The sequence below is a fragment of the Oryx dammah genome, unplaced genomic scaffold (genome assembly GCF_014754425.2).
Source record: "Oryx dammah isolate SB20612 unplaced genomic scaffold, SCBI_Odam_1.1 HiC_scaffold_20, whole genome shotgun sequence".
Lineage (NCBI taxonomy): Eukaryota > Metazoa > Chordata > Mammalia > Artiodactyla > Bovidae > Oryx > Oryx dammah.
The window spans coordinates 35,020,650-35,043,354 of NW_024070204.1; positions in this window are offsets into that span (position 1 = coordinate 35,020,650).

Sequence of the window (22,705 nt, forward strand, 5' to 3'; positions counted from 1 at the left end):
ATTTGGCTGATCCTCAAGAAAAGCCAGAATATGATAGTGGTGCCTTCAAGGAGGATGATTACACATGCCATTCATGGGGCTGGGGATAGGTAGGTACTGGAAGTAGGGGTATTACTTGTTGATACACAGTTGTCACAAATAGCCACTTATGTTCTTACATTTTCTCTGGGACCTTCAAGTTCTGTTTACATTGGTCTACTCGCTTATCAGCCTGCCTTGATCTGAGTATGTACATGAAGGGAATGGCTTGTGGAAGCTTTTCAACATCACCCTCCCCACTTCTTATTTAAGGAAGATTCTGTAGAGAAGACAGGATTTCAGGAACTGCTTGAATAAAGGAAAAGAGGTGTCTTTGTGACTCAAGCTGTCTATCCAACTCTATTTTCTAATTCTTTAGCATAAACTTTGAGTCCATCTTTAAAGCACCTGATGTAGTGTTTAGCTCAGTATTTTTATGCATTGAACCCTCTTTAAATATTTTTAAGCTTTCATAGATTATAGGAGTAAAGAATGTCCTGTGTTGCCTACACACACACACACACACACACACACACACACACACACACACAGGTGTGTCTTAGATTCTTAGATTCTTGGATGAAGACAGTAGCCATGATGCCTTGAGTATACACGATGTGCCAGGCACTCTACCATGGCTTTGCAGGCCTCGTGGCATCTGCTGCTCAGGTTCTCACAGTAGCCATGAGGTAGGCATGATTATGACTCTCATTTTATAGATGAGGAACTTTAAGTTTCAAAGAAGAAGTAACTTCTTCACCTTCACACAGCTAGTAATCCTTGGCAAAATCAGGATTCAAACTTGGGTTTTTCTCATTTTAGAACTGGAGCTCGTCTTAATGTTATACTGTCTTAAGGCCTCTAACATGTCCAAACACTCACACACACACATGCCGTCCCCACACCCAGCCGCATTCCCACCCACTCTGAGGATTGAGGACCTTTCTCTGCATTGTGGAGCCATTCTCTGGGCACAGACTCCTGGTACTGAAAGGCCAAGTGAAGCACATTTAGGGACTTGAAGGTCTTTTCAGTGGAGTGACTGCCTTTTCTCAGTTGGGCTGAACTTACAAAGAGGCTCATGCACTCTAGAGCTATGTGGATTTCTAGCCCTGATGGTCTGCAGGGACTGGCCCCAGAGCAGATTCCTGGATACGGACACTGGGGACCTGCAGTCAGCTCGGGCACTTCCTGGATACCTCCTCATCTGTGGATCTCCCTTTTCCTGAAGCTGCCCTCATTCTCTGCTGACAGAGAGGCTATTTACTGTTGGCAGGATGCTGCCTCAGTGTTTTGACAAGATGTGTCTCTTCTGATCAGGGTGGAGGGCTATTTGCCTGGCAATATTTGTGGTCTTTCTCATTGTCTCTTTTACGTCCCCCCACAATAGTAACAGAGCATCTTGCTCAGTTTTTGAGGATTGGGTCTGTAGCCTTTGGACCAATGACCATAACTGCCTCTGGCCCTAATCATCTTAGAAATGGACCTGGGATTTGGTTCTAATGTTCAGCCCAGGAGCAGAAAGCCAGTTTAAATATCTCAAAGAATAGCTCATCAAGTGATTAAAGAAACACTTTGCAAACTGAGATCAATATCCTAAGCTCAACTCTCACTTAAAGTCAGACCTCCAATACAATCAATGTCAGTAGGCATTATCCCACTCCATCAAGGAGAATCAAGTCATGTTATCTTCATGTGGGTTGCATACATAAGAGGAGTTTAAGTAAGTGGAATCTCAAAGAGCAGAGGAATTCCATGAATAGCTCATCAGTCAAATATGATGATAGAATGTCAACTAGTTTAATGGAGTTGGTCACCTGCTGCTTCCAGGAAGCTGGTTAATTCAATTTGTCAGCTCGAGGCAGATGTTAGAGACCCAGACTCATGCATAGAACTCATACAGACTTATACTGAATTTTGATGTCTTTAGTTTCTCACTTCCTTTCAGTGGTATGTACAGCAGAATTCACCCACCCCCCAAGGCGGCTGTTACAGTTATATAAGGATGTTACAGTTTTATATATATGTATGTATGTATGTATACATATATATATATATGCTGTTTTAAACCAGCAAAGAATAAACTCAGTATTGAAGAAAACTGGTTAAACTACAACCTTGCTACCCTCCTGGAGTCCTATGCTTTAAGATGTCTCTATATGACCAGAACAACCAAGGCATGACATCAGACTCTGATGTTTGCTTTTTCATGTAGAATCCAAGAATCATCTTGTCTCCAATTGAAACACATTCTCTTTTGTGTACACCTACATTCCTTACTAACTCATCCTCGATCAAAGAAGAAGCTGTAGTAAATCCCCCCTCCATCTATTCACTCAACCAAAAATTACTCCCCTAGCTCTTGATGAGTGTATCATCCCATGATAGATAATGTTTACTCTCCTCTGTAGGGCATGGAGTTCGTGTGGCTGTTGTTTAGAAGATGCAGAAATACCAAAATCAAGTGATATCCTTGGATTTGGAACCTAGACCCAAGAACTGGGGTGTGTTAGTCCTCTTTTAGGAGTAGACACTAATGATAATGCAATCATGACCTGATGTTTCCACCTTAAAAGCAAATGTTCACGAGAGCAGAATTGCTTTGGGGAGTGACCAGATTATTTGAGAGCACCTGCCTTTTGTGACTGATCTAATTAGCATTCTTGAGGCTACACAGCTACAAGCAACGGTCCAAAAATTTTAGCTCTGAGAGCTTACAGCAACCAGGGTTATTTAAGAACTTTCCTGGGGCTCTGGGTCACGATTGAGTATCAATGGCTGGTTCCAGGTTGGGAGTGAGGGTAGTGTACAGTTACAAGAGGGAGTGTCAACATTTTTTTGTGTCTGGCTTGCTATCCAAGCAAGCTGCTTGGGTAAACAACATCTAAATTTTATAGGCTTTGAACATGTGGCACTCCACACGTCTTGGACATTTGAATTTACTGGTAATTTTAAATGAGGGGGATTTCTTGTTGAGTTCACTAGAATTTCCCTGTCATGTGTTTTAGATTTTCAAAGCAGTGAACCAGGAGGCCTGGAGCTTCCAGTATTAGGGAACTAAATCTGAGTAATGCCAAAGAGCAAGCGCTTAGAAAATGAAATAATCTCTGTAACACTGGTAATGCATATCACTTTGGAAGGCAGACATTCTACTGGGGAACTTTTGTGCAAAGCTAATTGGATCCAGTTGCCATCCTCTGCCTGAATCTTGATATGGTTTTCTTACCTTTCTGCAGCAAGACTTTTAATCTTAAAAAAAAAAAGTGTTTATTTATTTGACTGTGCTGGGTCTCAGTTGTGGCACTCAAGATCTAGTTCCCTGACCAGGGATTGAACCCAGGTTGCCTGCATTGGGAGCATGGAGTCTTAGCCACTGGACCACCAGGGAAGTCCCAAGATTTTTAATCTTGTTTTAGAAAAATCTACTTTGCCGTTATCTCATCCCTATCCTCATGCCTTTCATTCTCAAGTTGAAAGAGGAAAAGGAAGAGAGGAAAGGCAGAAGAAAAGAAGGAAGAGGAAGAAAAAGAAAGAAGTGTCTATTTTCTATTAGCATAATGGGCTCCCTGTATGTTTTAGTTTAGAGTTGGCATTAGTCAAATTTGAAGGTGAATCCAAAGGTCTGTATACCAGGTGATTGGAAAAGTGAAGAATTTAGAATTTTCCCACAGTAAATGAAATAAACAATTAGCATAAATAACTCCTGAAGGCATCGTAGGAGACCATCGTACAAGTGATTCCATGAATCTTGGTCTTCTATAAAACACACCTTAGTCGGTCCAGTCAGGCGCCTTTCTCTCACCTCCCCTTTCCTTACACAACTTAATTTTCCCAGCAATTCCAGTCCCTCTCTGTGGATTCAAGTAGTACTGCTGTAGTCTATCCAGTTTGGGTTTTATACCATCCTTGTGTGGTTCTATTCATGTTAGTTCTTCATCTTCTTTGGAATCATAAGGTTTGCCTCTGGGGTTAGGTGTCTAGAGGAGGGCCCCAGGTATTCCTCTACTTTTCTGAACCTCACAGGATCCACAGAATCATGCAGAATAAATAGTTATGGATTGATTCAATTTATATATTATATATATAAAGGGATGAGGACCCAAAGAGTTCTAGTCCTCATGTCTCAGTTTTCTCATCAGTAGAATGAGGGTAATGGATGAAATACAGTTGTTTCCATTTTTATTTTTAACAGTGGAACTTTTTTCCCACAAAACTTCTTGTTTCATCTAATGTACCAGAAGGCAAGAGTTTATTAAAATTCTGTTTTATTAAAATTTCTGTTTTAATAGTTTATATTTATGGTTGTAAGTGAGAGTCGCTCGGTCGTATCAGACTCTTTGCAACCCCATGGACTATGCAATCCATGGAATTCTCCAGGCCAGAATACTGGAGTGGGGATTTGCTTCTCCATTCCCTTCTCCAGGGGATCTTCCAACCCAGGGATCAAACCCAGGTCTTCCACATTGCAGGCAGATTCTTTACCATCTGAGCCACCAGGGACGCCCACACTTATCATGGTTCAGTTCAGTTCAGTCGCTCAGTCGTGTCCGACTCTTTGCGACCCCATGAATCGCAGCACGCCAGGCCTCCCTGTCCATCACCAACTCCCGGAGTTCACTCAAACTCACGTCCATCGAGTCGGTGATACCATCCAGCCATCTCATCCTCTGTCTTCCCCTTCTCCTCCTGCCCCCAATCCCTCCCAGCATCAGACTCTTTTCCAATGAGTCAACTCTTCGCATAACGTGGCCAAAGTACTGGAGTTTCAGCTTCAGCATCATTCCTTCCAAAGACATCCCAGGGCTGATCTCCTTCAGAATGGACTGGTTGGATCTCCTTGCAGTCCAAGGGACTCTCAAGAGTCTTCTCCAACACCACAGTTCAAAAGCATCAATTCTTCGGTGCTCAGCTTTCTTCACAGTCCAACTCTCACATGCATACATGACCACAGGAAAAACCATAGCCTTGACTAGACGGACCTTTGTTGGCAAAGTAATGTCTCTGCTTTTGAATATGCTATCTAGGTTGGTCATAACTTTTCTTCCAAGGAGTAAGCGTCTTTTAATTTCATGGCTGCAATCACCATCTGCAGTGATTTTGGACCCCTCAAAAATAAAGTCTGACACCGTTTCCACAGTTTGCCCATCTATTTCCCATGAAGTGATGGGACCAGATGCCATGATCTTAGTTTTCTGAATGTTGAGCTTTAAGCAAGTCAATTGGCTTTTGCAATGACGCTTTCTTTATGAATGTAAACATGGAAATCAGGGGTTATAACTGAAGCCAGTACATTTCCACTTCTGGTGTATCTATGTCAATACCATTCTCCCAGTCCCTTCCATCCTCTCCTTCCTCCGCTGTGCACATGTCCATTCTCTGATGATGCATCTTACTCCTTGGCTTCAGAATGGATAATTCAGATGCTGAGAAGAAAATCCAGAACTCATGTGCAGCTGGGATGGCTCTCTAAACTCTATCCTTGTGCCTGGATTCTTTTCCCTTCATTCTATCCAATTTATCATATTCTGTTTAAGCATCCTATACTATCACATTTAATTTTTTCCCCCTTAAATCTCTTCTCTTTCAAATTCTTCAGTGGCTTCCCATTACCTATAGGATAAAATATGATCTATGAGCTCTTTAACCTCATACTCAGGAACCTCACACCAAGGACAATGATTCTATCCATTTTCTTGGATTTAATTTCCTTGACTCGTTAGAAACTCCTTCTGCCGAAGTTTGATGGGTTTCTACTGCCTCCCTCCATTTCCTAAATGCACGATAGAAATTCTGTACGGGAGCTTTGCATGGCTGTTTTCTTCCACCTCACCCATCCAAATCCAATTAGCTGAGGTAGTCCTTTCTTACTCTGAGTTTCTACATCAGTTCTGGATACAGGATCAGGGGGTTTTGGGCTGTGAGTAACCAAAAAACAGGAGTCAAGTTATCCTAAACCAGTGGTTTTTAAGCTTTAGCATGCACCAGAGGCCCCTGGAGGCTTGTTAAACCACAGATTGGTGGGTTATACTCCTTCATTTTCTGATTCCGTAAGGCAGGAGTGAGACCTAAAAGTATTTCAAACAGTTCCCAAGTGCTGCTGCTGCTGCTGCTGCTACTGTTTGAGGGAACACACTTTGAGAACCATTGGCTTAAATAACAGGAAATGTGTTGTCACACTCAACAAGAAATTTAGAGCAATGGTTCTCAAACTTGGCTGGACAGTATGACCTACTGGGAATATTTTTTTTAAGTCTTGATAATCATACCTCAGTTCAGTTCAGTCGCTCAGTCGTGTCCGACTCTTTGCGACCCTATGAATTGCAGCATGCCAGGCCTCCCTGTCCATCACCAACTCCTGGAGTTCACTCAGACTTACATCCATAGAGTCAGTGATGCCATCCAGCCATCTCATCCTCTGTCGTCCCCTTCTCCTCCTGCCCCCAACCCCTCCCAGCACCAGACTCTTTTCCAATGAGTCAACTCTTCACATGGCCAAAGTACTGGAGCTTCAGCTTCAGCATCATTCATTCCAAAGAAATCCCAGGGCTGATCTCCTTCAGAATGGACTGGTTGGATCTCCTTGCAGTCCAAGGGACTCTCAAGAGTCTTCTCCAACACCACAGTTCAAAAGCATCAATTCTTTGGCGCTCAGCTTTCTTCACAGTCCAACTCTCACATCCATACATGAGCTCTGGAAAAACCATAGCCTTGACTAGATGGACCTTTGTTGGCAAAGTAATGTCTCACCAATTACCAGTTAAATCAGATGCTCTAGGGGTGAGGCCCAGGTATCAGTAGTTTTAAGAACGCTCCAGGTATTTACAATATGCAACCAAGTTCTCACTCCAGTGGTCTGAGGAAGGGAGGTTGCAGTTTGGGTTATTTCATCAGTCCAGCAGTGTCATCATGGACCATGCATCGGCCATCTTTCTTTTCTGCTTTCCTCTGGATGTTGGTTCTTGTTGACTCTTTCCTTCACTGTTGCAAGTTGCTTGCACCTATTCAAACCACATCTCCTTTCAAAACACTGTCCAAAGCTCGGAAAAGGAGAATAAGGCACCCACTTTCCTTTTGTCTTTTTAAACCTAAAGCAAAATTTCCCAGAAGCTTCCCCGATGTTACCTTCTCACATCTTTGACCTGAACTAAATCACATGACCAACCCTATGCCAGTCACTAATGATGGAGTAAAATAATTGGTTTGGCTTAGACCAATGGTTCTCATCCCTGGAATACACTAGAATTACATGGAGGACTTTTAAGCCTCTGGGAGGCTGGGACCCAGGTCCAGACAATTCATTGAGAATCTTGGGGTCAGGCCCCATCATTGGGAAAGTTTAAACTACTCCTCAGGTGATTCTAGTTTTGACCAATCAAGGTACCGCTGCTGGGGCTGTAAGGAAGCTCCTCCCTTTAGGAAAATACATAGCTACCTGACAGGTGAACAGAATCAAGGTTCTGTTATCAGAAGAGAAAGGGGAAGGGCTGTTGGAAAGGCCGCTGTCACTCATGGAACATCCGCGTGCTGCCATCGTAACCGCCTGGACGCACATCCTCATTAGAGTGTCACTCCGCTCCACTTCTTTACAGCCCGGCAAGTTCTTATCTCAGTGCCCTGCATGTAGTAGCGCATTTTTATTAGTAACGGCACTGTCAATCTGCTGGCTGAGTCACGAAAGGAGTAATGTTATTTTACCGGGACACTTAAACCCGCCAGAAGGACGGCTTCACATCCTCTCAGCACAGAGGCCACAGAAGACATTGAAAGGTTCCACCCTGCTCCTGATTGGTGTATCTGCCTCTTGACCTTCAGTGGTTTTATATGACAGGGAAATTCCACACTATCGACATTAATGCTTGACCTGCCGGGGGCCCTGCCGGGAGCTGCTGCCGGCATTTCTGTGTGCCCGCTTTTGTCCTCAGGGTGGCGAGGGCCAAAGTTTGTCCCTGTAAGCTGACTGGGGCAAGTCAGCACTGGGACTGTTTTGTGTGGTGACTACATTTGGATGCATAACTGAGAAACTTTGCCCCCTCTGCTGAGAACTTGACATTTCCCTCTCTTGGTGAGACAACAAGCATTGGAAGAGTGATGGGCGCAGAGACAGGCTGCCAGACTTAAATGAAAGGAGTTGCTGGAGCTGGGGGAAGACGGGTTGTGACTTCAGCAGCACAAACTCTCTTTCATTCAACAAAATCCCAGTCACAGCGTCTCATTCACAACTTCTGCCAAAGAGAATGTCCAGGAAGGGCTTGCCCTGGGGAGGTTCCATTGGCATTTCGTCCTGTAAGCTGTTTCACATGGGGCAGAAAAGGAGGTGGTTCCAAGGGCAAGGTCTGTGAAACAGTCACTTGGAACATGTATTTCCCAACAGTGGGAAGAAGGTGTCTGATAGTTCATCATTCTCTTCCCTGTAATAAAGTCTGAAATAAAGACTTTACATTCTGTTACACAAAACCCCATTCTCAGGGAATGTTGCTTCTCATCTCTGGCCACACTCATAATTAATCTGGCCACCCCCTGTTAATGACTCAGGTCTTCGTAACCGGAGACATTTAGTGGTAAATGTCCTCTCATAGACTTGCGTTGGGGGACTGTCCCGCATCTAACAAGTGTTAGTATGAAATTCACTACAAGACATGCAGAAAAGGATCATTTCTTTCACATCACTTCCCTCTGAATTGAAAATCCTTGAGTCACCACCACTTTGTAGATGAGAGGCTTTGCCAACTTTTAATTTCAGGGACTGGTTTTTTCTAAGGATTTGGGGAGGAGGCTCTAAAGATACAGCAATCTGGTTGAAGCTGATACGAACTAAAACCTTCCTCTTCTGAGAGGTGGGTGAGCCCAGGTTGATTCACTTTGGCGGCCCAGGACTGGCAGTGGACTGAAGGGTATTGATTTCTCCTTTGTTTTCAATAATGTTCCCCGAGAGCTCTACAAAGCCAACAGGACAGCTTTATGGGGCCAGATTAGGAGCTAACGTTTGCCTGCCCATTGCCATTTCCTATAAATCTTACAAAGACCCTTGCCACGCTGTTTACAAAGATGTAGCATCTGAGCACCAGAGCAAAGATCGGATTCCTTTTCCACAACTTCATTAAGGACAACTTTCATCCCTCTTCCATGAAGAATTACTGTAAAAAGTGAAAACTCTTCCACATGTGGCTAAAGAAGGGAGCTTGGAGAGGGTGGGTTCCAGAGCCCAATACAAATACCTTTGATTTACCAAGTTGACAAGACTTCCCTGGTGGCTCAGATGGTAAAGCATCTGTCTACAATGCAGGAGACCCAGGTTCGATCCCTGGGTCGGGAAGATCCACTCCTGGAGAAGGAAATGGCAATCCACTCCAGTACTATTGCTTGGAAAATCCCATGGACAGAGGAGCCTGGTAGGCTACAGTCCATGGGGTCGCAAAGAGTCGGAGACGACTGAGCGACTTCACTTACTTACTTACTTAACAAGTTGATAGCCATCCAGGTTCCCAAAGAAATAGCATATCCCAGCCCCCAATCCTTGTTTCTTTCTGAAGAATTCCTATGAAAATGTAAAGTGAGTATACATTTGTCTCATATCTTAAAAATTAAAAAAAAAAACAAAACAAGGAAATCTCAGTGTTTCTTCCATTGCTAGTTGGTTGGTACTCAGGGTGAGAGGAAACAAGCTACACAAGTTAGAATGTTCTGGTTCCTGGGTGCTGGTGGTGGACAGGGTGACAAGGAGGGGTGGTGGTGGCTGGTGGTTTAGTTGCTAAGCCATGTCTGACTCTTGCAACTCTAAGGACAGTAGCCTGCTAGTCTTCTCTGTCCTTGGGATTCTCCAGGCAAGAATACTGGAGTGCTGTGCTATTATACTGTGTCTTCTTGGGAGGCGAGGAGAAGAGAGGGTGGCCAAGTTAATCCTCCACTTCCCACCAAAGAGCCTCCCTGCCTGCTTATCTAATTCCTCAGGGTGTGGTGGGGAGAGAGGGTTATAACAGTACCTTGAGGATTTCAGAAGCTTGTAGGGATTTGCATGCATTTCAGTCATGGCTGTTCTCTGCTCCCAGTGAGTCTCCTGGTGGGGTGGACAGAGGCAGTCAGTGGAGGTGACCAAGGGAAGCCCTGGGAGTCCTCTTTGGCACAGAGTGGTGGGTGTGGTCCTGGGAGAGGAGGCTGAGGCCTGATCCCAGCTCTCCCTGATGCTGCAGGTGATGGATGGATGACTTACTCAACTTTCATCCTCATCTCTTGGTCTGGAAAATAGAGATGATGCCATAGGACTACTCAGGGTTTCCAATACAGAGACTACCTAGGAATTTGCCAGTGGGAAATGTTGAGTGTTTAGACTGTTGATGAACCTGGCTTTGCAGATCTGGGAGCTCTCCAAAATCATCTCCATCCACAGAACTTTCACCAGGCCCTTCAGGCATTTTAGTCTAAAATCCTGGCAATGTCCCAGCAAGACATTTTGCAGCTTAGCTAGTTTGCTAGCTCTCAAGGGACTGTGAACATGCAAAATGAAAGCCAACTCTATATTTGCAGCTTTGTTCCTTGCGGAGATGCCTGAGCTATTAAATAGGAAAAAAATGGAAGAGATGGTTTAACTTCTCAAAAACTTGCCCTTCTCTTTGGGTATTTCTTCCCCTTTGGGTGTCAATTGCCTTCCAACTCTGTTAGCCAAAAGAAAAGATTGAGTGTGTTAATTTGAAAAACCTTAAAAAGAAAAAATTAAGGACAATCTTTATACATCATTATTTTCCCATGGGTCAAATATTCTTATCTTTTGGCTTACTGCAATATTTACTTTTTCAACAGCAAATGTGCTTCAGTCTTGTGTAATTCAGCCAAAACAGCCTTCCAATCCATTGGAACTTATGCCTTGGTGTTCTTTTACCATTGTAACTATAACAAGAAGGCCTTCTATTCATCATTTCAAGCTTGGAACACACCCTCTTGTATTCTTGGGATTCCTACTGTCCCTCCTCACTTGACCTAGAGGACAGGAGTCAGCCGTACCCAGGAAATCAACAGCAGACCATTAATGTAACCTTTTGATAATGCCTGGATCAAGATTAGCATCTACCACACAGGAGGTAGAACCCAGTGATTTCTCATTACTGTCCTTTGCATGCAGTGAGTGACATCTGCCTCACCAGGCTCCTGCTGCATTTCTGGATGTGTCCTGTCCTTGTACTCAATCTACTTCTAGCTGTGTGACCTTTACTACCACTGCTATTTCACCTCCAAGTCGGTTGGGGGCGCTAGATGGGGGTTGAAGGTAAGAAAATGTCCCATTCTGGCACCTTTCTGTCTTATATTTGCCCAAATAACAAGGTGTAGGTAGCTGGCAGTTTCAGAAAGTCAGAGAATGGGAATCATGCTAATGGCAGAAATGTCCTGAAACTTTTCAGTTTCTCTTATTTTATCTAACTGCTGCCTCCCTACAACCATCCATCCGAAATCCTTGTTTATCAAGGGCTGAATTACAGAGTGGCAAGGCAGATCCCTCCAGGACTGTCTACAAAGTTGGTCACCACCCTGGTTACTCAATATGTGTCTAATTCAAATAATTTCTCTTTTTGAATCTCAAGTATTCTCTTGGAGCAAGATCTCGAAGTCATAGAACCATGAATCCTGGGACAATAAACCATGGACTCTTGGAAGCCGTGATTCATAGATTTTGTGACTGTCTATCTAAATTGAATATATGGAAACTTCTCTAAAATTTATGCAATGGATATACATTTCTATGATATTCCACATGCCATGTTATTAGAGTAGGAAGTGGTGTTTTTCCATTTTACTGATGAAGGAAACATCGGAAGTGAATTAGTTATCAAGATTTTGGACGTCTCAGTGCAGAGAGGACCCTGAATATGTTTTTCAGGGGAGGAAATGGGCTGTGAGGGGATTAAATGGATTGTCCAAGGTGGACACAGTTGTCAGGCAGGGCTGGGGCCACTTCCATGTGGTCACGACTCTGCTCTTTCTAGAACCATTCTACCTCCCTACAAAGTAATTCTTATGCAACAGTTACAATGAGGCAGATTCAGTTCCAGTTGAGACAACTCCATTTAGTTTGGTATCAGCAAAACTCATATCAGAAGAGTCTAGAAATATGTCTGCATCAGTTTACAATGCTAAGCAGTATTGATGCTTCTAAGGAACTCTGTGCGACTCTTTGTTATCATTGTCTATAAGTCCTGCTGTATTGAGGGAGCTGGTTGTTTCATGTCTTAAGGGTGGTGTAGACTTTCTGAATCTGAATCTCCAAATAGAATGTACTGAGAGCTGGGGGCCTTACTGGCCATAAAGGTGAAGTCTCTGTATCCCATACATCATTTTCTTTGAAATTCTATGGCAACCGATTCCCTTCCCTCTTTCCTTCCTTTCTCTCCTCTCTCTCTTCCTCCTTCCCCCCTTTCTTTCTCTCCATCTCTCTCTCCTCCTTCTCTCTCTCCATCTCTTCCTCCTCCTCCTTTACATCTTTTACTTCTTATCGCCTCCCTGCTCTCTGCCTTTCCCTCTTCGATGAAGAAATTGTTGGGAGTGAATTGTAAGAATGGAGGCATAAGATATATTTATGGTTCAATCAATGCTAATTGCCTTCAAATAAAACTTTTATTTACTGGCCCCCTAGACCAAAAACGAAACAAAGAAAAAACCCAACCCATCTGTTAGAAAAAGGTTTGTAACAAAGACATTAAGGTCATCTACCTAAGACTGTGAAACCCTCAGTTCCTAATGGCATTTTAATGAAAAAAGTGTGATCACAGATGACATGGTCATAAATTAGGTAAGATTTATGTCTACTTTCTCCCTGCAACCTCACAATTTTAAGACTAGATCTGGGACTCTTGAGGGTAGGAAAAGAGGCAGCAGAGTTATTGAACTTTCCCAAATTCAAAAAGCACAACCAAGCCTTTCAAGAATGACATTTTCCCTGGCTGCCCTAAAGACTGTAGACATGGTCTTATAAGAATAATGTTGTTGTTTTTCAGTTACCCTGTTGTGTCCAACTCTTTGCCACCCCATGGACTGCAGCACACCAAGCCTCACTGTCCCTCCCCATCTCCCAGAGTTTGTCCAAGGTTATGTTGGGATAATACCATTTGTTATAGGCCAGAGGACAGAAATCCATTTGGATTTCATTGTTAGAACCAAAACAGAATTAGTTCTGGTCAGGCTGGTAGAAAAAGGAATTAATCCTAATAAACTGGAAGAATGTAACTAAACTTTGGGGGCTTCTGAGGTGATGTTAGTGGTAAAGAACCCATCTGCCAATGCATGGCATGCAAGAGACCTGGGTTTGATCCCTGGGTCAGGAAGATCCCCTGGAGTAGGAAATAGCAACCTGCTCCAGTATTCTTGCCTGGAAAATTCCATGGGCAGAGGAGCCTGGTGGGCTACAGTCCATGAAGCTTCAAAGAATCAGATGCAACTGAGCACACACACAGAACTAAGCTTGTAGCCAAGGAAAACAAATTCCTAGAGATTAAAAGACATGAGTTTTCCCCATAAAAGGAGAGGTGGGACCTAATCTTCTTTTCTACCAGGTTTATCACATGCAAGTGTGTGTATGTTTGTGAGTGTGTGTGTATTCATCTTCTCTAGATACATTTTGTTTTTTGAGAGCAATTTAGACCCCATTTGATAATACAGAAATAGTTCCAACCATGATGATGTTCAACAGTTAAAGACCTGTAAGTATTCTCCTGGTTCTACAGAGATGACAGGTGCCATGACCCTCCCCAGCCACTTGGAAATGGTCCTGACAATTGTGTGGTAAGTCCTCCCTTGTGAATTTAGGGTTCTCATCAGATTTGGGGAAGTGCCAATTGCCGAGGTGAGGGCAGAGCTTCAAGCTTGACTGCTTCACTGCTCATCCATACCTTCCTTTCATCCCCTTTCCTGGAGTTCCCATAGTCTTCAGAGCCCATTACACTGCTCAACAGCCTTTCTAAAAGTAGAAGGAAGAGTATTTGCTTAGCTGAATTAGGGGAAGTCTTAGAGGCCAGTGAAGTTTTTACTGAGCCATATCTGGAAGGATTGAAAAATTAAGTGGATTTCTTTATTTTGTGCTTTGTTGTTTCTTTCTATCCTTTTGAAAAAGTAGTCTGCACTAAGGCTCAAGCTGGGTGATGTCTGTTGAGATGTAGGACATCATTTATAGGACAAAAAGAGCCTGTGGGAGGTAAAGCTCAAACATGGTTGGGTAGACAGACCATTGGGTTGAATTGGGAAGGGAGAGTCTGAGAATTTCATCGAAGCAATGACAGGTTTTCATGACTGGCTGGGTGTGTAATGTGTCAGATGATGAGGATTAGCTGAGGAGTCTAAAGGGACAGCTGGTAAAAGATAACAAAAATGGATAATCTATCAGATGAGACAATAACTAGAGAGAAGACAGCCCTTCCCCGCATGTGAGGACACGGTGAGAAGAGCCCTTACAAAGACTATCGCCTTGATCTCAGACTTTCAGCTTCAGAACTGTAAGAAAGAAACTTCTGTTGTTTGTAAGCTACCCGATCTGTGGTATTTTGTTCTAGCAGCCCATTTTGCCACTTTATTTCTAGAGTAATCATCATCCTGAACTCAGTTCTGTCATGCATGGATGCTGTTGCACATTCGTTTTGGTGAAGGGGGCTCAGACACCTGCTCTGGGGCTGGAGAGGTCAAGCAGGCTGGGTTAAAATCCTCTAGCCTCTGCCTCTTCCTCAGATTTTCATGTCTGTTTTCTTAGATGTAAAACAGAGTTAAAAGTGCTACAAAAGTCCTGGGGTCATTTTGAGAATGAAAGGAGTGAGAAGTGTTTAGCACAGACCTGCTACAAAGCTGAGTAACTTGAAGTGTAAGTGACCCTAAATTCCACTGGATTAAGATTCCCCACTCCCCTCATCCAGTTCTATCACTGCCACTGTCTCAGCCAGCAAGGTGTTGGCCTTGACAAGATGCACCACTACCCTATAGTGCCCCGTGCTCCAAAACCGCCTTAGTAAAGCATCAGCAAGTCACACTCGCTGAAAGTAATCGTGGTTTTTATGTAGCAGGAAATCGATGCTGTGGGGACAGTTTCCTAAAACAGATGTCTTGTAGGCTAACTTCTTAACTGAATGATTTAGGGAAAGTGACTCAGGTTCCTGAGTTGCCTTTTCTCATCTGTAAAATGGGGAAAGAAAACCTGTCTACCACAGGTTATTGGGAGGATGAAAACTAAACAGTGTTTCTGAGGCTTAGGGCCTGGCATGAAGGAGTCACTCTTACCCTGCCTGTCACCTTTTTGAAACCCAGCCCTGGCTGATGTGCAGAAGACATTCCTCCAGTTTTTACTCAAAACACTGTAGTTTTGTTAAAACTCAAATACTTAGGGGGAAGCTTTTATTTATTTATATTTTGTGTCCCCAAACACCCATTTTCTTGAAGGGAAATGGAATCTGTCTGGTTTTGATTCATTTACACTCAACTTGTTAGTATTGTTTTGTAAGCTCCAGCCAATATCCAAGTAGCCTTTAGAATCTTTTTTTAAAGGCTGTGTTGTAAAGTCTAGGAAGTTTATTTTTCTCTTTCTTCTTTCTCAAAAAAAATGCTAAAAGAAAACTGGATTTTAGCACCAGTTTGAATTTGGGTTTATCCTCAGTGTAAAACTGGCTTCCAACAAATTTGGTAAAAACGATACTTTGCCATTCCTGGTTTGAAGATTTCAGCTCAATTTCAGTTACTCATGAAAAATGTTTTCATATTCCAAGCCAAGAGCATGTCTGTGTGTTCTATTACTGTTTTACAAGATCATGAAATTGTCCCCTCTTCAGAACTTTTGGTTTGCCACTGAAATGATATAATGAAGACCTTTGCTTCATATTTGCATGGTATTGGTTTTGCGTTGACCCTATCTTCATTGATTTGGTAGAGGGTTTTGGTGGAAATTAGTAAGAAGTTTCATTCATGTAGACAGACAAGAGAAATAACATGTAATTATCCAGACCTATACTCAACAAGAAGAAAAACAGAAGGGAGTCGGATGGTACCCTCAGTGCAAAGGGTTTCTCAGAGATTTCTAATGAGAAAGACACCAGTCCCGCTCTCTACCGTATCATTTTACCCACCAAGCCGGTATAGTAAACACAACCTCAAGACAATGCCACTTACTTTCCATTGTTTAGTAATAGGCTTCCTTTGCTATTCCTAGACTAACAATTATTCATTGTTCACGCTGCTTCAAGGTTTAGAAATTGAATTTTCTCTCTGGTTCCCAGGGGAAACAGCAAGACTGAAAACAAACAAGGAGGTAATTTCCACATGTGCAGCAGCCATTTCATTTGCCAAGGGTCTCAAATTGTATATTTGTGTATCTTAAGAGATGAGTTTGCAACAGCTTAGATTCTTATATAAATCTCAGAAAGGAAATAGCATCTCCTCTTGAATTTGCTTTCAGCTGCATTTTCTGGGCAGACGTAGTAAGCCTTGGCAAGTTTGACTTGAGTACTCATTTCCAGGCAAGGAATGTGTATTTCCGTTTTCATAAGAGGAATAGTAAATTTCAGTCTTCTATCCTTCCACTTTGCTACTGTCTGGAGGCAGTAAGGAAATGTCATACTGATGATTTTTTTAATCTCCACCTTGCTTATGAGTATTCCAAGGTAGATAAGGGAGACATATAAATATCAAATCAGTTTTCTTTGCACCTGTACCTAAATTTTCACATAGCCAAAACAGCTACAGAATATTTAAGCAGAGGAATTAAACAACCCTTGAAACTCTGCCTTGTCTAATTTAGCTAGGTCAGTGGAGCCTGGTGAGGGCCTGCCCACCCAAGGCAAAAAGATGGGAATGAAAACCCCCCAAATACCAACAGCAGGAGGATGTGGAAGGAGTAGAATTATGTTTATGGTTTGTCTGTTTTCTTTTTCTTTTCTGAATTCTTATGCAATGAATGTATTTGTATCTGTAGATCTTAAGATCAAAAAGATGAACATATGTATTTTTTCTTTTTTTTAAAGAAATCAAACTATATGGAAACATAAAGAATGAAATGTACAAGTTCTTGTCATTCATCCCCTAATCACATTCTGGTCTCTAGAAATCAAATTTGGTTTTGTGAGTAAGCTTCTAGACTTTTCTCTGTTATATATGTGTAATTGTCAACATTGCATTGAAAGAGTAGAATGGGATAAAGTACATGTAGGAAACAGTTTCCCCTTACTATCTCTATCAACAGTAATAGGCAGGTTCACTGTAACTTTCCTGGACACTCATATATAATGATAAAACAATTCCTCCAGTCATTTCAAGTCCCAATTGTAGTCCCCAGGCTCTCTGGCTGTCTGTACACGTGAAGGGTTCTGCCAGCTTGGGGGCATCCTTTGACAAAAGATGCAGGTGCTACTGGCGAGAATGAAAGCTCACCCCTGGAGCAGGAGTGTGAATACCATCACACGATTGGAACGATATGAGCGGGGAGTGCTGACAGTGTCTCTACAGGTGCGGCCCTTTTAAAATGATCCTGGCTGGCACTCTCACATGTGGTCCAAGCGGAACCCACATGCAGTTTGGTGGCTCTTAGGAGGAGTGCAGTCTGCTGCAATGCAACACACTCTGTGCCTGGGACTTCCTATGCTGCTGGATCCAGCCCCTTGCCAGTAGATGGACTTGGGTCATGGACTCCATACACTCCAGCATTCTGAGCAATCTCCTTGAGACTCCCCTTATTTAGACTGAGGTAAAGGTGAAAGCACCACCCCAACATGTCCTTTCAAAGAAATTCTTTCTCAGCTTTGTCAATTGCAGTCCTTTTATCCTCTCGAGATGGGTGATGTAGTGGATGCCTCCTTTGCATGTCCTGTCTAGGTGGCCTAGCAGCTCATTTTGAAAGGTGAGAGCACCGATCACCTATTGCTTTATTCTGAGTTGCTCGGAGCCTTAGACAAATCTGAAAAAGAGTCTCACTTTAACATCTCATTATATACCTAGAAATTTTATCATTTCCATAAATTGGAACATATTAATGTTCTGCAAATCACTGTCTTAGTTATCTAGCAATCTTTTCATGTCCAATAATGTTGAACAGCCTCATTCATTTTAATGAAAGCAAAATATTCTATCAGGTAAATCAGCTGTAGTTTAGTCATTTCCCTATTGATGTTGAGCCATTTGCCTATTGAGGCTGTTTTTAATGTTTGGATCTTATAAATAATGCTGCTATCAGTATTTCTATATTCATACTTTTTTTTTGCATGTGTGTACACATGCAAGTATTTTGCCTAAAACAGAGATATGAGAGTAAATCAAGGGGACGTCCCTGGTGGTCCAGTGGTTAGAAATCCACCTGCCAATGTAAGGGACATGGACTTAATCTCTGGTCCAGAAGATCCCACATGCTGTGGAACAACTAAGCCTGAAGTCCTCATACCCTAGAGCCCTCACAATAAGAAAAGCCATCGGAATGAGCAGCCCATGTGTTACAATGAAAAGTGGCTCCCACTTGCTGCAACTGGAGAAAACCCACACACAGCAATGAAAACCCAATGCAGCCAAAATAAAGAAACTTAAAACAAAAACAATTAACTTTAAAAAAAGTAAAGCAAAGGATATGAAAGGTAGGAACCAGAAAATTTTTGCTAGATATTGCCAAAGTGCCTACACATGGGTTATATAAATTCTCTACTTTCTCCAGCACTGCCTAAGAGTGCCCATTTCCCTGCAACCTCACTAAATGTTTTCACTGTTTTTAATCTTTGCCATTTGGGGGAGCCAACAGTGATCTCATTATTATTTTATTCCATATTCCCTTGGTTACTAATGAGGTGAGCTATCTTTTCTCATGTTTGTCCATGTGTGTCTGTGCTCTTTGAATCACGTATCCTTCTCTAGTTTGGAGTTCTAAGGCCTTTACCAACCTCCTGTAGTTCTAAGCAAGGGGGAAATGGTGAGATGATAAAGGAGAGACTGTAGACTGATGAGAACCTGGCCTAGCTCCATGAGGACAAGAAGTGGCAGAATTTCTACCACTCAGATTTTATCACCTTTTTTTTTTCCCCCAAAATTCTTTGCAAGTCTGAATCTGAACCACAGGCCACCTTTTTTTTCTCAAATTGACACATATAATTTACTAGTAAACTTTCAACCGATTTTTTGTATCTAAGAGCACATGCAAACTTACTTTGAATCTTAAACCCAAGTAGTTGCATGCATGCTCTTGGCTTTTATTTTACACACATTAAAGATTACTCAAGACACATTGGGTTTAGAGGAAGAACCAAAGGAGATTATTTAGAACACCCAGCAGCCATGGCAACATAGAAGGAACATGTACTCTCCTCAAAAATATTCCACTTACAGGTAATGACATTCGTTTGCCAAACAGCCCCAAGCTAGCCCAAGAAAGAATAGACAGATGGTTTGAGGTGTGTCAGGAATAGGATTTACAAAATAAGATTATGGATATGCTGGAAAGTAACAGCAATCATGGTAAACAGATGGAACAGACTCACTTTTTGCCATGGGGCAGAGGAAGAAAGGGGTTTTGAATTGCTGCATGAGAATTAGAGTTGGCTCACCCAGACACATAGTTCTCTGGGTTTTATAGATTTTGTAGGCACCATGTAGACCATATGACAGGCCTCTAGTTGGGTTTCTTCAGATCTGTAGCAGGGGACTTGCATTCGAGTTGTAGGTGTCTCTGATGATGTTGGCCCTCTTTTGGTTGTGGTTGGCATAGTAATCTAACCTTTACTACATCAACATCACTATCGTATCCCTTGACTTGTCATTTGAGAGGACACTGGAGAGAGCCAGCCTGTTTATTCCTGAATGTGTATTTGGCTGCTTCAGTTAGAGTTACAGCAGAGGAGGGTACTGAATATTTCCCGTGTATGACTGGCCTATTTTCTCATTAGTGCAAATCATAGGCTTTGAAGGTATAATGAATGAGTCTGCCTCTGCCATGAATTTAAAATCTCAGACTTCTCCTTTCCAATTCAACTAATTGTATAGGAATGTATAGAAACATAATGTTTCCTCTTGGGAGTATTTTGTCTTTTTTCAAGGGAAAAGAGAGAGAGGTTGTCGATGTGGATTTGCTGGTAATGAGAAGAAGGTGGTCACAAGGAAAGACTGGAGATCAGAGACCTTGGGATGCAGTTGAGCCTTCCTTGCTGGTTAGGAACTGTCCTCATGTAAGCAAAGAGTGGATTTTGCCTTTAGAATATATTTCCATTAGTCCTAGAGTTTGACAGCTAGCTCCCAATGGCAGCCCGCTACAAAGCATGTGAGGCCTCCAAGTTGGCACACTGATGTCTGACTAATGGGGAAAATTACCCAATGAGAATTAGCAATCTTGCATCATCGATCAAAATTCTTACATTACCTTTCATGTGGGTAGCAGAACAAGACTTCCAAAAGGAATTAGGACTGGTTTTAACATGGTCTGTTGGTCATTGAGACAGGAAATATTTAACATGAATCAGACTCATTTGAAATAATTTTGATCTGTCTTGGTCCTAAGTTTCCCAGTGTTAGTATTATTGAGCACTCATTTAGCCCTTTAATAATGTATTGAAAAATGTGCCCACTCATCATTCCTGGATAGATATAACTGGCATAACTGGCCTGATTTCACTCTATTATGCTCTTTATTTGTAATAGACTTTTCAACCTAACGCTTTTGGAGAAGTGGAGTCTCTTAAATGTTAAATTAAGAAAACCAGTCCTGGCCTACTAGTCCAAAGAACAGCATTGCTATCAAGGGCTGAATTGATCCCAGATGGATTCTGGAATGGGAGAATTAACGAATACATAAAATGGCCTATATCTGAATTACATAGTGGTGACCCTCTAGAGGAGGGCTTGACCCACAGTCACATGTATTCTCAGAGTTGGGGCTTAGACACGATCTGCTGTGGACTTTGGATGCATCAGGTGGTTAAAATGATTTGAAAAATATTAAGGGTAAGTTGGTATTGGAAGATGGCACAGTTCACTCACTTCACTAAGCTGGTATTGGAAGATGGCACAGTTTGAGAACAAACACAGCAACTGAGGCAGTAAACTTGGCTTCTTCAACACTGATGTCAGAAACGACAAGCTGAGTGTCTAGGATTCAAGTGGCTTATCTTCTTTATCTTGTCTTTTGAGACTGTGTTGAGCAAACATTCTTTGTGTGTTTGCTGCCGTGTCTTTTGGTAATAACAAGAGCTGAGCAGAGGAAGACATGGCTGTGGCTTTCTGATCCCTTTCTAACCGGGATGGTAAATATAATGACAATAGTGAAAACACCCAGAGTGCTTCTTCATTTATCTCTCCATGGGAAGTCATAAGACTGAATGGAACCTTCATTTAGTGGATTCCACTGGTGGGAAGATATACAAACAAAGCCAAACTCACAGGAGCTGTCCTGGATCATAGGCTCCACTTCCGATCCCAGGTAGCTGGAGGATACTGAGCAGACAGTGGAGTTAGATGGGGCTATCTCTTCATTATTCTGCTTGTAAGGGACATATGAACTATGTACTTAGGATAGATTTTGTGGGACATAGGCTACAAATTGTATCAGTCAGTTCAGTCGCTCAGTCGTATCCGACTCTTTGCGACCCCATGAATCGCAGCACGCCAGGCCTCCCTGTCCATCACCATCTCCCAGAGTTCACTCAGACTCACGTCCATCAAGTCAGTGATGCCATCCAGCCATCTCATCCTCTGTCGTCCCCTTCTCCTCCTGCCCCCAATCCCTCCCAGCATCAGAGTCTTTTCCAATGAGTCAACTCTTCCCATGAGGTGGCCAAAGTATTGGAGTTTCAGCTTTAGCATCATTCCTTCCAAAGAAATCCCAGGGCTGATCTCCTTCAGAATGGACTGGTTGGATCTCCTTGCAGTCCAAGGGACTCTCAAGAGTCTTCTCCAACACCACAGTTCAAACGCATCAATTCTTCAGCACTCAGCCTTCTTCACAGTCCAACTCTCACATCCATACATGACCACAGGAAAAACCATAGCCTTGACTAGACAGACCTTAGTCAGCAAAGTAATGTCTCTGCTTTTGAATATGTTATCTAGGTTGGTCATAACTTTTCTTCCAAGGAGTAAGCGTCTTTTAATTTCATGGCTGCAGTCACCATCTGCAGTGATTTTGGAGCTCCCAAAAATAAAGGCTGACACTGTTTCCAAATTGTATAGGAATGTATAAAAAATGACCAAGAACCAAGGTTGGAATGGGGGTCAGATGAATTCTAGCAAAATGCTTTCCTTTCAACAAATTATTTTATGAAGTCCAAATGGCCACTTTGAGCACCTCCATGATGTACAGGAATCATGTGGCTTGGAGACACTCCCCTCACCCAGCACACACACACACACACGCACACACGCACACATACACACGCACATGCACACCCACCCACACGTGTGCACACATACATACATACTTTAGCACAGACCAACCACTCTGTGAATTAAGATTTCTTAGAGAAGATTTATAAGTCTTAGGTCATCATGCAACTGAGGCTGCACATAAGAATTATCTGGAGTTATTTGGGGGGAAAATAAGACCAATTCCTTTGACCTCATTCTAGACCAATTAAATCAGATTCTCAGGGCAATGAGTTTTTTTTTTAATGCTCCCCAGGTGATTTTAATATATGACTAGGGTTGAGACCCATTTTTTCAGGTAGTATGCTGAAATGGGTTCCCTCACACTCTTTCTTCTCTTCCAAGTTTG